Source organism: Aphelocoma coerulescens, chromosome 1A (genome assembly GCF_041296385.1).
Source record: "Aphelocoma coerulescens isolate FSJ_1873_10779 chromosome 1A, UR_Acoe_1.0, whole genome shotgun sequence".
Taxonomy (NCBI): domain Eukaryota; kingdom Metazoa; phylum Chordata; class Aves; order Passeriformes; family Corvidae; genus Aphelocoma; species Aphelocoma coerulescens.
The window spans coordinates 56,416,121-56,429,381 of NC_091014.1; the positions used below are offsets into that span (position 1 = coordinate 56,416,121).

The window sequence follows — 13,261 nt, forward strand, 5'->3', positions numbered from 1 at the left end:
GGGCTGCAGCAGCACCAGAACCAGGAATACCTGGATTGCACCAGTGTGACTTTCTAAGGGGGCTGGCCCTGCTCCTCACACAATAACTCAGCTGGAATGAGATACAGACCTGAAGGCACCCTCACATGGTTCTGGGTGCTTCAAAGACGTAGCCTAAGAAATGTTAGGGATGACTGATTTACTCAATCCCAGACAAATTATCCTCAATGAAGAACAGGTTATTTCCCAAATAACTGTGAAGTCACACTCTTTATAATAACCCACAGGAGACACCAAAGGTACTGAGAGGGAATAGTGGTCAATATCTGTGCTGTTCTGCTGTGTCATTTGATCCTAGCCATTCTGTCTGGTGCTGTAGCATACACCCAGCTCTCTAAGATTCCTTCCAGCCTGCTGCCACAGTCTCCTTCTCCTTTAACATGCTCAGCAGTGTTTAAAAATGTGTTCATATTTTGACTCTCACTATCAGTCAGCTAGTAATTCTAATTAAAACATGATTTTCTGTCGATGTTTTCTGTGTTTGGTTTTGCAGCCTTAAGAGTATTTGATTCCCATACCCCTGCTAAGTGACCTGTATTTAAATGCAGTCATTTCTTGCCCACTGCAGACTGCTATTTGAAATACTCCCCTAGGAGCTGCACTCATGAAAGAATTTATTCCCTCACCTTTCTTCCACACAGAACAACTTTAACCACTTCAAACAAGAGGAACCTGCATGGCTACACCAGATTCCTTCCACATCACCTGCCTGCCACTCTAGTTGTTCACCATCCACTCCTTCACAGTTTTCCCCCCGGTCCCTTGTATTCCCCCTCCTCATTGCTCTTGCCTCAGCCTGCCTATTCTAACACCCTGGGGTTTGGGACAATGTCAAATCTGCCCCAGTCCAGAGCCCAGCTGGGCCACCATGGCTGAGGCTGCTGCACAGGAGTACATAGTTGAGGTTTTTGTATCATGCAGAAAAATTTGTCCATACATCCTACCACCCATTTCTTTCCAGGAAATCCTTTCATACCTTGTTTTCTTATTCAAGACATTTCCCTCTACAGCCAGTAAAGGGATAGACCATTTTAAAAAACAGGAAGGTTTGATTGCCAGTAGTCATAATCCCATCCGTACCCTTCTCAGAATAATAGCAGGGACACCTTGAGATTAAAAAGCTGAAATGTGCACCTAATTAAACAGCTGTTTTGTTTTCTACTAAATTTGAAAAAAAAATTTAAAGGAGGAAAAGGACAAGTCAGCAAAATATTTGTTCCTAAATCCTACTTTCCTTAATCACTCTAAGCTTCAATTTTCTACTCCAAAAACTGCAAATGTACTGTTGGGATTTTGTAATAGAATACTGCTTTGTATTTCAAACCTCAGCAGAAAAGACAGTGAGCCAAAATGTGACCTTGGATGTGACAGGAAAAACCAAAAAACAGTCAGGAAAAAAATTGACTACCTGTATTGCACTGCTAAAGAACTGAAGGAGAAACCTGCTTCTCATGGCTGATGCAAGGGGTAAACTTGAGGGCTGGATGCAGTTGTTCAAGAAGGTCTTAAAGAACAGCAGGACCCAGAGTGGGACCTTTGCAGTTGTGAAATTATTTCATTGCTAGTAAAACTCAACCTTGGTTGAGGTATAGGTGGAGGAGGAAAACACTTCTCCTTTCCACTGAAAGCCATATGTGAGTCTGTTCAGGACCAGCTCATTTAGATTAGTAGTAATTAATGTTTGTGGGCTATACAGAAATAGCAGGTGGCTGCTCAAAAAGGCTGGAAGGGAAGGAGTATTCCTGGGGGAACTGTGAAAATTCCCAAGATATGTGGGATAGTTGCTTAAGTGGATATGTGAACTGTGACTTCAGAGTCTGTAGTTAATGCTGTTAGGTAGAATGGCCTCAGGGTACAGCCTTTATCAGATTAGGCAGCACAATAGAAAATAGAAATGGAAAACTTTGCTTAGAAAAGATGGCTTTTCTGGCATGATATATGGAGGTGGGGTATAAACCAGATTTTGGAGTGCCTTAATAAGTCTCAAAAATATGCTTGAAATACTGCGAAGCATCGAGAATTCAGTGGGATTACAGGAAATGAAAAGTGATACTGAAGTTGGTGAAAACAGAAAGTTTCAACTCTTTTCTTTCTTTCTGTATTCAGTCATACAGGAAAAGACTTTTCAAATTAAGCTTGTTTTGAAAGTAAGGTCATAGGTTTGTGTGTCCAATCTTCCAGGTATTTTTTCTGTCTGACTTTATACCTCTGGTTACTTCATGCCACCATTTTTTAAACTAAATTACGTTTTAAAATACTAATAGTTCCAACCATCAGATCCCAAAGTGGGGGTGTTATTCATATACTTGAGATTTATCCCTCAATTATTAGCCCTGTGGGAAGGAAGCTAGATAGACCTGGGAGAACAAGACAGCTGCTCTCACATCAAGCAGGCCAAAGGATCTCATGGAATCCAGTACAGGGCTTTCCCTTTCACTTTCTAGTGGTTGATCTCACTTAGACCTCATCTAAAAGTCTCTGAGCTGTTATGAGCAAGCACATTTCTGGTCAAAAATGTTGTGTTTCTCTTGCATTAACCCTATGAGGCACACTGTTAAGTCAGTGCTCTAAACATGTGGCCCTGGCCAGCTACAGCGATGATCCTCAGCTGTATGGGGTATCTATTACTGGGAAATCTGCTGCACAGGCTGGAGCCTTCCATGCCTGAGCTCCTTAAACTACTGATCTGTGGAATTCATGGAGGGCAGCTGAGCCACAGAAAAAGCTCAGAAGCAAGTTTCAAGTCTGTGAAGGCATTTATTTTGGTAATTATGGATATACATCATTTGCCCCACGACCAGTGCTCATGCAAAGTAAGGTTTCAAAGTGAGATGTTGCCTCCAAAGCCAAGGCCACTTTGCCCCGGAGCATTTTGTGGGAAAGAAAACCCAAACTTGTGTAGTGTCCTACAAGGTGGTTTCCTCCAGCATGCTCTCTGGTCCTTTTTGTAGTTGCCTGGCAACCAGGGAAGGGAGGAGGAGGAGAATGTGAGAGCATGGAGGCATCTGAAGAAGCAGATTATCTGTAGCAAACCAGTCAGCCAGATCAGGTCTTGTTTCTCTTGAGCTACTCCATTGCAAGAGGTCAATCCTACTGTCCCTCTTTGGATGGCTGTCCATCAAAGGTGAGGACCATGATTCTGCTTTAACTTTACATGAGTTTCATCCCAGTATGAATCCTTTGGCAGTGCCAGAGCTCTTCTTCTCCAGTGGGAATAAGTCAGGTAAGGAAAGAGTTTTGATCCTTGCACAGAGCTTCCCTGTGTTGTGTTGGGTACACTCTGTGATTGAGCAGTGCCCCTTGGCTTAGAGGAAGCCAAAGAAGAATTCAGCTCAGTTGTCCCTTATCAACGTGATGTTTAACCTCAGATCTTGTACATGATGTTTTCCTTACCTGTCAAAAGGGCTAGAAACTCTAGAAGATGTAGGTTTTTTTGATTCAAGAAAGTAAAGAAACAGAAAAGTAGACATTTCCATCTCCAATTAAATACGTCCAGTGCAGGATTTGTTGTTTGGATGAAACTAATCTTAGACGCAGCAGGAACGTGGGAGAACAAAGTCAAACCTGTTCTCTGTGAGCTACAAGCTACTGAAATGAGTGTCACTTTCTGATGAGTGTCTTGGCCATTAGTCCTCCATTCAGTCTTGGCCCAGCATTGCAGAGTCTCTATACAGTAGAACAATTTCTGTAGGAGGTGTAATGATAGTCTCTCCTCTGAATAGCTGACAAAATCTTGGTGCAGTAACTTTCTGCCCTGGGGAGGACCCAGAGGTGAATCTCCTGTTGGCTTTGTTCAGGTTTGGGCCCTCTGCTTCCTGCATCCTAAATGAGTACTATAACCTTTGGGTTATTGCCTATGCTGACATGGAGTTAGGGCAGGTCTCTCTCTTTTCTGATCTTTGGGAGGGGAAAACCTGTACCATCAGTAAACAGGAACACTACTTTTGCCTTGGAAAACAGCCTAAAAATTGTGCAAAATATGGAAAATATGGTTTGGTTTTTTGGGGTTTTTTTTTTTGCTTTGCAAAACTTGGTGAAAAAGTGATGTATTTTTAAAGTTGATTAAAGCTATTAAATAGATTCTCACTCAAAGAGCCTCATGGAAGAAAATTGGTATCTGTGCTTTTTTGTGTAAGAATAGCATAGTGGGATAAAACATGCCTTTTTAAGGCCTCATTGCTACTGTCTTTGAGAAAGCAAGAATTCACTGCAATGAATAAGCTAATTATAGAAAAACGTTACTGAATCATGGGATCCTTTGGGTTGGAAAAGGCCTCCAGGATCAGTTCCAGCCATTAGCCTCACACCGCCAAGTCCACCACTGAACCGTGTCCCTAAGCACCACATATGTACATCTTTTAAATACCTCCGGGGGTGGTGACTCAATGGCTTCCGTGGGCAGCGTGTTCCAGTGCTTGAGAACCCTTTCAGTGAGAAATCTTTTCTTCCTAATATCCAATCTAAACCTCTTCTAGTGCATACAACTTGAGCCAGTTTCCTTTTGTCCTATTTCTTGTCACTTGTGAGAAGTGACCAATCCCCACCTGGCTGCAGCCTCCTTTCAGGCAGTTGAAGAGAGTGATAAGGTCTCCCTTCAGCCTTCTTTTCTCCAGGCTAAAGCAGCCCCAGCTCCCTCAGCTGCTCCTCACCTTTACTTACTGAAGTAAGTAGAAAACTTACTTGCTTTTCTTTCCCTAGATTAAGACATGATACCTAGAAATTCCTGAAAAGTTTATTTAAATAAGTCACTATTGCTGAAGAATGAAAAATTATTTTATTTAAGAACATGTTTAAGATAATAAAACATGTTTTCAGTGGGATGGTAATACCCTTTTATAGAGACCACCATACACATATGCAGTAGCTGTGAAGCCCCAGAACAATGCCTCAGGCTGACTAGGTATAATAAATTCAGCTTGTCCCAAAGGCATGCCACTTCAGAAAATAGCATCCCAGACACTTCTAAGGAGCCCACTCCTCTTCTGCTATGCATTGCTCTATTCTTTTTATCACCCTGTTCTCTGTTCCTCAGGTTCCTCAGATTTATTTCTGCAGAACCTGCCCCTCAAATTCCTCTGCTCCTGCCATCCCACGAGCACATCTGCCAAACTGGCATCTGCTAAAGAGCTGTCACGATATTAAAAAAAAAAAAAAAAAAAAAAAAGCTCACTTCAACCTCTTGTCTCTGCCACATATTGTGGGTCCAAAAGAAGCCTACGTGGCTTGTGTGCAGCCCAGCCTCCTCCTGCTGCTACAGTGTGAACACCTAAAAAATGTTTTGTGCAAGGCTTTGGCAAAATAGCCTGGCTATTTGGAGGAATAGCCAGTCTTATTTCCAAGTAGATAACGAATTAAAGCCTTGTTTTCTAGTCAGTTATAATCAATCAGACACTGGACACTATTAGCAACCTGTGTATGTGATACCCAGGCACCGGGAAGAAGAGCCCATCAGAAGATCAACACTCTGACTCAAGGTGTTGAAATATTGCCACAACATCCCAGTAAGGCAGACTGACAATCAATTTTGGGGCTCAAAAGATGAACAGGATGTCAGATATGGGAACATTTGAAAATACCTAGTTTTTATTAGTGGAGTTTTTTCATCATTTCTTGAACCTTTGGATCCCTACAGTATGTGTGGTTTTGCTTGGCAAGTATCCTACTTGGAGTGTAATGCTCACTACAATACAATCATTTATCTATCCTTAAATTTCTCAGTCGCTTCTGATTTTCATTGCTAAACACAGATCTTCATCTGGGCATGAAGAGGGAGGAAGAGAAACTTCTGCAATTTACTCCATTTGTCTGTGTGCCTAATTTTCCCTAATTTTGGATGTGCTTCTTACTGCTGCTACCCTCCAAAAGGGGCTTATGCCCAGTAAGGCATCATTTCAAAGGAGAGCACCAAAACTTCCACTGGCAATAAACTGATCAAAAATAATTATGAGGAAGGAGAGATCTGCTATGAACACTACAAAACTTTCTGGAATTTTTGCAAAGTAATGTTCTTTGTTTTCATCCTAGAATACCTCAGCTATTGCAATTGAGAATCAAAAGCCTTCACTGAAAAATTTCTATTCAAATAATGATTTTCTTAGAAGGCTTGCAACAGAAAGAATGTTCAGCTAAAAGAAAAAAAAAATAGAGAACCAGCTTTGATGGAAAATATTCAACAATCCTACAAAGGATTTAATTCCTCTCAAAAGAACTGTAGTGTAGTAGCCTGTCTTCCATTTGCTTAGTTGGTCAGTTTCCTCTGACACCACTGATCCCGTCATTTTTTGCTTTATTTCATTTCTTGGGGTTGGCAAAAGACTTTGCTCAGCTTATTCCAACTTCCAGAGGGTTTCCACCAGAGGTGGCGAGGACCCTTCTTCCTTCTCTTCCCCTCCCTCTCCTCCGTGGAAATTGTCACTCCTCTTTGCTGCACCACGGAATCAGGATCTGCCTCTCTCTTCAGTGCCTGTCTGCAGTGAAGCCCCTGCCCCTTCTTCCACCCTGCCTCATACGTGTTCCTGTAGTAGCGCTGCCACCTCTGTGATTGCTCTGTGGACCTCACAGCTGAGCACCTCTCACCAGAATGAAATTCACATTAGTGCTGGGGGGGCTGGTTTGTTCCCTCTCTAGCAAGCTTTGCTCCCAATTATTAAAGCCTTTGGTAGGGAGGCTTTGATGCTTGGAATTAACTTGAAAGGAATTTGATAACCAAGGGCCATATTCATGATGCAGAGGTCTCCACTGAAGAGCGCTCCCCAGCATCTCCTGAATTTTGAGCAGATTCTCCAGTTGTCATGGCAACAGCCTAATTTGCTCTCATTTTGTGGTTTAAGTAAGCATCATGTAAAAGCTCCTCAATAAATGATGCTGAAACATCCTGAGCTTTGGTAGTGACATTGGGCAACTTGCCACATGGCTTAGTTTAATTGCTCTGAAGCTACCACCAAGTGCATAATTCAGAGTTTCCTTTAACACAAAAGCTCTTAAAAGTTGGGATGGCTGCAAGGGAAGGAGGAGGAGGAGAAGAGCAGCTGCCATTCTTCAGAAGTGAAGCATCTTCAGGAGCAAGAGGGCAGTTTTGTCCCTTTTTGTGGCAAACAAGTCCATAACAGAGAAAGACAAAAACTTGGTTGAAACTCTTACCTTTTCACCCTTTAGATCACTTTGAACTTGGTGGGAAGGGCAAAAGCATCCACTGCTCTTGTACTCTATTCTCTTAGGGAAAGCAGCATGGCTCGATCTCACTTTAGGACTGAGACAGAAATAAATAGCCCAGCAATTTAGGAGGTGGCAATCCCTATGCATTGTCCCAGCTTCCTGCTAGTCTTTCAGTGTGAAGGCAGTGCCTAAAGAAAGACACTGCCTTAAGGAAAGCTTCTGGTCTGTCACCAGTGATCTGCCTTTGTAGCTTTGCTGGTACGTGGGCTTAACTTCACCCTGGTGTCCTTACTGGCTCTGGAGGCAGAGCTGAGGCTACCCAGCCTGCCAGGCCTGGGAGAGGAGCCAGACTGAGAGCTGGTGTGGGAGTTGCTTCAAGGAGTTTGGGCTCTAGTGCAAATTTGAACCTCTCATCGTTGTGGTAGTACATATATAGACTTTACTGAGTAAATATTAGCACACGGGAAGCAGAGTGCAAAGGGTGTTCTTGGACTCTGTGGGAAGATCTGCAGCTTCATCCTGCCCGTTTGTTTTTCAGTTATGGTGGAATGATACAGCTGTTTGTAAATACCGTGCTAACAAACACGTATTGAAAGCAGTAGCTTTCAATATTACAGTGAATTGTCATTAAAAATCCCTGTTGGCTGCTTGGTCTGTTCTGAGGGTACAAAAGGGTTGTCCCGCTGAGTTCCTCCACTTCCGCTATTCCTCCCATAACAATAAAACTCTTTAGGTAACTGAGGCAGCCTGAGGTTGCTGTTGAGGGAACCTGCAATGCTCTGTAACTCTTCAAACAAAGCATCACCTGAAGAAAAAGAGCAGTGTTCATTTTGGGACCATAACTTCTTAGGAAACACAAGTATAGATAGTTGTCACTGCAAATTTCTAGTCAGGAATTTAAAAAAAAAAAAAAAAAAAAAAAAAAAAAAAAAAAAAAAAAAAAGCCAAAACAGAACGGTTTAGTCATTTGGTTTGGGGGAAGACTGCCACATTGGTGTGGGATTTTTTGTGTAGGGATTCAAACTCCCACAGCAGGCATGTGAAATCACAGTCCCTGGGCAGTGCGTCTATGAGCCTTTCCCTTTCAGAAACCATGTTCTTGCATCCTCTGGGTGTCTAAACTGATGGGATGACAGCGCAGTTGCTTTACAGAGGATACTGTGATACAAGGCAGATTCTCCCTTTTCCTTCTGATCTGCTTGTCTTGTCACTCCTCCAGAACGGCTTCATTCTTTTCTCACTTATTGCATTCAGGGAAAAGGCAAAGTGTTTGATGCGCTGCAGTATCACTTTGCCTGGACAGAAATCTCTGCATCCACTGAGATGGTAATGACCATTCACAAGGGAAATACTGTATTGTGGGCTGAGGATGGAGGTGCAACAATAAAATGGGAATGCCATGGCTTAGGGGGAGGAGGACAAGAGGGGTGGAATGGGAAATACAAGAGGGTAACCTAAGGTCTCCTTTTCAGGAGTGACAGACAGATTCTGGTTTCTTTACCCACCTCTCTGATAAAAGCCTGACGGTGGGGGTGAAGTCTCTGACACCGGAGCCTGCACACCCTTGTTGTTTTACTAAATTATTCATTCCTGTTCCTGTGATAATATAGTTATAAGGAGGAGCCTAATTGAATTTACTGTCTGGCATTGGCCAATAGGGCGATAAGGATCCGGCAGAATGGGATGACGGTGAATCCTGCTGGTGTGCTGTGAATGTGAAGCAGGACGGACTGGCAGTTTGTGTGCAGGAGGGAAAGCGAATCAGTCCAGGGCCCCTGGATTAGCAGAATAAAGAAAGGAAAGGTAAGGGAGTGGGTGGGGATGGGATTTGCCTGAATCCTGTACTGACCCTGTGCTGAAAAGATGTTTTTGTTTGAAGGAAAGCACTCTGCAGGCAATGTTTTCCTGCAGGGTTTGGAGGGAACAGGAATGCATGTGGTGGCACTTGCTCAGTGCATGTAGGCTGTGCCTTTGTCTTTATACGTGCTGCAGGGCTATATAACACTGCATGTTCACTGAGTGTGTCTGTACAGAGATTCCTGTGGTTTGTGGGATCCAGCAGCAGCATATGGAGCCTGTGCAGCATAAATGTAACAAGGGGAGTCCAGAGGGAGGAATTACCTCATGGGCAGAGTGGGGGAAACAGTAGTGCTTTCTGGTTAGATTGGAAATGAAAACGCCGAGGCTCTTAGTGAGCTGTTTGCTAACAAAACAGAGCAAGTGTGTGTGCATCTGTCCGTGTACGTACTGGATCTGCAGTGAGATGTTAAAATGGGAAAGAGAACATCAGACTGGAGCGTTAGGCATCGCAGGTGGAGATAAATTGCAGGCAATCTGTGTAATCAGATTCTTCAACATGGAGAATGCAAGTGAGTACGAAAGTGGATTAATCCTATCTGCTGAGCTGGCTACACCTGGAAAGCAAGGGGGAGATGGGCTGGGAATCAGGACAGGTAATATGACTGGTTAGAGAAATTGATGCTCAAGCCATCCTGCCTGCTGTGCCTGCTGCTAAAGTGGTAGCTTATTGAGTTTCTTCTACAGATTTGTTATTTCCCTTTCAGTGATGCAAAGAAAAGGTGAGCACCTCTGAGGATCAGGTTAGAGCCCACAAATTAGTGTTACCTGGAAGAACAGGACCACATCAAGCAAATTAGCCTTTGCCCTTCCTTTTGTTTCACTGCCTTTGCTCTGATAACAAGTGACTGCTGAACAGACAGGGCAGATGGGGGAAGATGGATTACAAATGTGGCAAGTGGCGTTAAGCCATGCAGACAGCGAATGTCATTTGCAGTGATGATGTTATAATCACACTTCTTCAGCTTACATCTTTGCAAGCCTGTAAGACAAGGCTGTCCCGAACTGGGATAACCTTATGCCAGTCACTAACTGGAGCAGGGATCACAGCTCACTGTAAGGCACTACAATTTTTAGCTGTTTCTCATAGGATTTCACCCCCTCATTCTTTTCAAGCTGAGATCCAGAGGAAAGTGTTGTTGAGACAAAGACATTGCTCACCTGTGGATATCTCATCTCTGTTGGAAACTCATTCTCATGGTGAGTGTGGAGGGAGATACACTTTTTCTGCTTGCTCAGAAAGCAACAGCCCAGAGGCTCACTCCGAAAAGAGAAATAAGGCAGAAAGCCCCATAGGGAGAAGCTACAAAATGGCTTATTTGGGATTAGCCAAACCCTTTTGCCCCTGTAAGTTCTCCTTCTTCCGTGACACCAAATTTCTTACATCAGGGGTCAGCTTTCCTCTACTCAAACTTCTTTCTTTCCTGTGGTTTTCTTATGTGGCCTGAAGATGAAGAAAATGACTGATACGCCCATCAGAGAGCACCTCCTTGCTCATGTCTACGCTCTGCCCATGACATCTCCTGGAGCCTCTGAGTTGTGCTCCTCAGTGGTGGGCTGAGGCTGACCCCCTCTGTCTCACAGCTTGTGCATGCACCCCAAGTGAGACTAAAGGGATGCTCACTTGGTAAAAGTAGGAAAAGGTTCCGCCTTGCAGAGGATGTTTGTATTTGGTGATAAAAAAAGGGAACGTGTTGCAGATTCCCGTAGGATAGATGCAGGCTCTCCTCATCTCACCTGGAATAGCTGACTAAAAAATGGATCAAACACAGGGTGTATGGTCATAGTTGACCATATAGTTTGACTCCAGCTTTCAAAGCACCCACAGTAACAGAGTGAGCTAAGAAATGAAGAAAACAAGCCTGGCCATCTGAGAATAAATTCCCCAGTATAGTAAAATTCTTTCCTTTTGCCCCAGAAACAGAGGAATGTTCAAATAACTTGCTTATTCACACACTGCAAAAAGCTGTACAGCTCCCAGGTGCAGAGCAGGAGGTTCTCCCTTTCTAAAGAGTGGGCAGATACCCATCACCCCTGGAGAGTCCCCCCTCTCTGTACATCAAAGGAAGTCATCTTCGGGAGTCTTCCCTGGGAGATGCACACAGGGAATTGGCAGGAGAAGCATCCCTCTGACGCTGCAGCAGCAGCAGCCTGGTGTTGGCTTGCAGCAGTTACTGCTGGTTGGCTGCCTACATTGTTTGCTTCTGCCCTCAGAGTCAACAGGGAGGCTCAGGAACGGGCAAAATGCCAGCGTATTCCCAGGGAAGCTGGCGTCATTGCCAATTCACTGGTGCCAGACACCGTGCTGGAAACCTGAGGTCGCTTTTTGCCATTAATTGCTCAGATGACTAATTCATGCAATGATATCATTTTCTTGGGTGGAGGTTAGGAGGTTATGTACTCTAGTAATGAGAGGCATGATGGGATGCAAAACTTGCGCTCCTCACTGATGTTAACACTGATTGCAACAACTTGGTCACTGCATGCTCCACATCATCCTTCCTGCTCCAGAAAGGGTACCATTTTCTTCTTGGGTTGTTCAGAGGGGCTGAGGGGGAGGTGACATGGGATGTGGGAGCAAGTAAGTGTTCTTATGGGATTTGCAGTATTTCAAATTCTACACGAGAGGACTGAACTGTAATGCCCTTAACTTTCACAACTACTCTGCAACAAGGATTTTTGCTTTAATTATTTTAATGTTAACTGCTTCATTTATGTCATTTACATTGTGCTTTCCAACAAGAAAAAGAGTATTATCCTCACTAAAAATTAAAAAAAAAAAAGAAAAAGAGAAAGAAGTGAGTTTGTTTCCTATTGCACAGTGGCTGGTGTGCTGTACCATGGTGTTCTTCCCTCAGAGGGTCCTGCTCTGTCTATAGGGGTGTAGGATCAGTTTTTAGTTGGTGTGGAAATTCCCCAGAATGTCAGACTTTGCAGTAAATATTCTAGGATATTTAATTCTTTTTGGATGTTTTTAGGCTAAAAATCCCCTTCCTGTCTCTCTAATAGCTAAGCAAATAAGCCTAGAATTCCCAGGTGGGCATTACAAAGATCTGTCCTGGCCCAGAAACAATTAATAGCTGATAAAGTTGCAGCAACTCGATCTGATAATCTATTGGTAGGTGAAAGTGCTAATTTGAAAGTCAAACAAACCACCCAAGGCATTTTCAGAGCTGTTGTAAGAGCATTTTGTGCTCTTACAACAAGTGAGTTGACATCACTGCTCAAGTGATGTCACTGCTCTGCCACATGTATCCCTCCCTCTCGCTCATTCCAGTGTTGTTCTTCTCACTTCAGGCCTCTGTGGTTTTGGCTGATTTGTGTCTCCAGAGATGTACAAAGCCCTGGATCATAATTTTTCAAACAGATTTGGTAAGACCCAGTGGAAATCTTCCAATTTCTAAATAGGCCTTTTATTTATGGGATAAAATGGTTTCCTTTCTGTTTAAGCAGTGGGGAAGCCGTGCTCTCTCTCCATTCTGGATAATTCTTCACTTCTTCCCATCCTTTGTGATTCGTTGTGGTATTCTCCTGCCTCATCTAGAGATTTGAAAATGTCAAGGAGCTTTTTTGAATGCTGATAAATAGCAGAGATTTGATTAGCAACTGTAGCAGATCATTTACCAGTCCAGTACTGTAGACTCATATATATTTATAATGCAGTTATCAAGGAAAATGAAGTGATTATGAAGAACCAATGATGTCTATATTAATGGCTATCAGGTTCCAGACACTCATCTCTTGTCTGTTTAATGAGGAATAATTCTTCTGTGTCTGGGCAGATCAAAAGCTAAAGCAAGGGTGCATTTTGGCTCTGCTGCCTTTAGCAGATTACACTGGCCACAAGGAAGGTGGCCCAGGGCATGTGCTTGCAATTTAGACCCTGCCCATAAAGGGGAGAAAAACTAATGACAAGGCCTTGGAGAAGCAGGAGGAAGAGTCTGTGGTGTGGTCTTGGGGTACAAATTATCTTTTGTCCTGGTAGCAGCCTTCCACTGCAAAGGGCTGAATTCTGCATGGCCAGCAGAGTGACAGGAAGGGGAAGAAAAGATTGTCTGCTTCTCAGGATGGTCTGTGATGAGCTGGCATGGGGAGAGGGGGAAAAACTGAATTGGATGGGGTAGGAAAGACCCTTTTTCTAGGTTTCCTGAAACTGGGAGTGTTACCTTCATATCACATTGAGAGAGTAACTACAGTCATTTTTAAAAGC

The 13,261-nt window shown here is 43.5% G+C and overlaps 1 protein-coding gene across 1 annotated transcript in view; it reads left to right on the top strand.

Annotated features, from left to right (window-relative positions):
- The window catches only part of SYN3 (synapsin III), a 236,808-nt gene that overhangs the window by 43,756 nt on the left and 179,791 nt on the right, over window positions 1-13,261 (top strand). The window contains exon 5 of the mRNA XM_069002932.1: window positions 12,349-12,423. The gene's annotated coding sequence lies outside the window, so the exon portion shown is untranslated. The remainder of the gene's footprint in view (window positions 1-12,348; window positions 12,424-13,261) is intronic.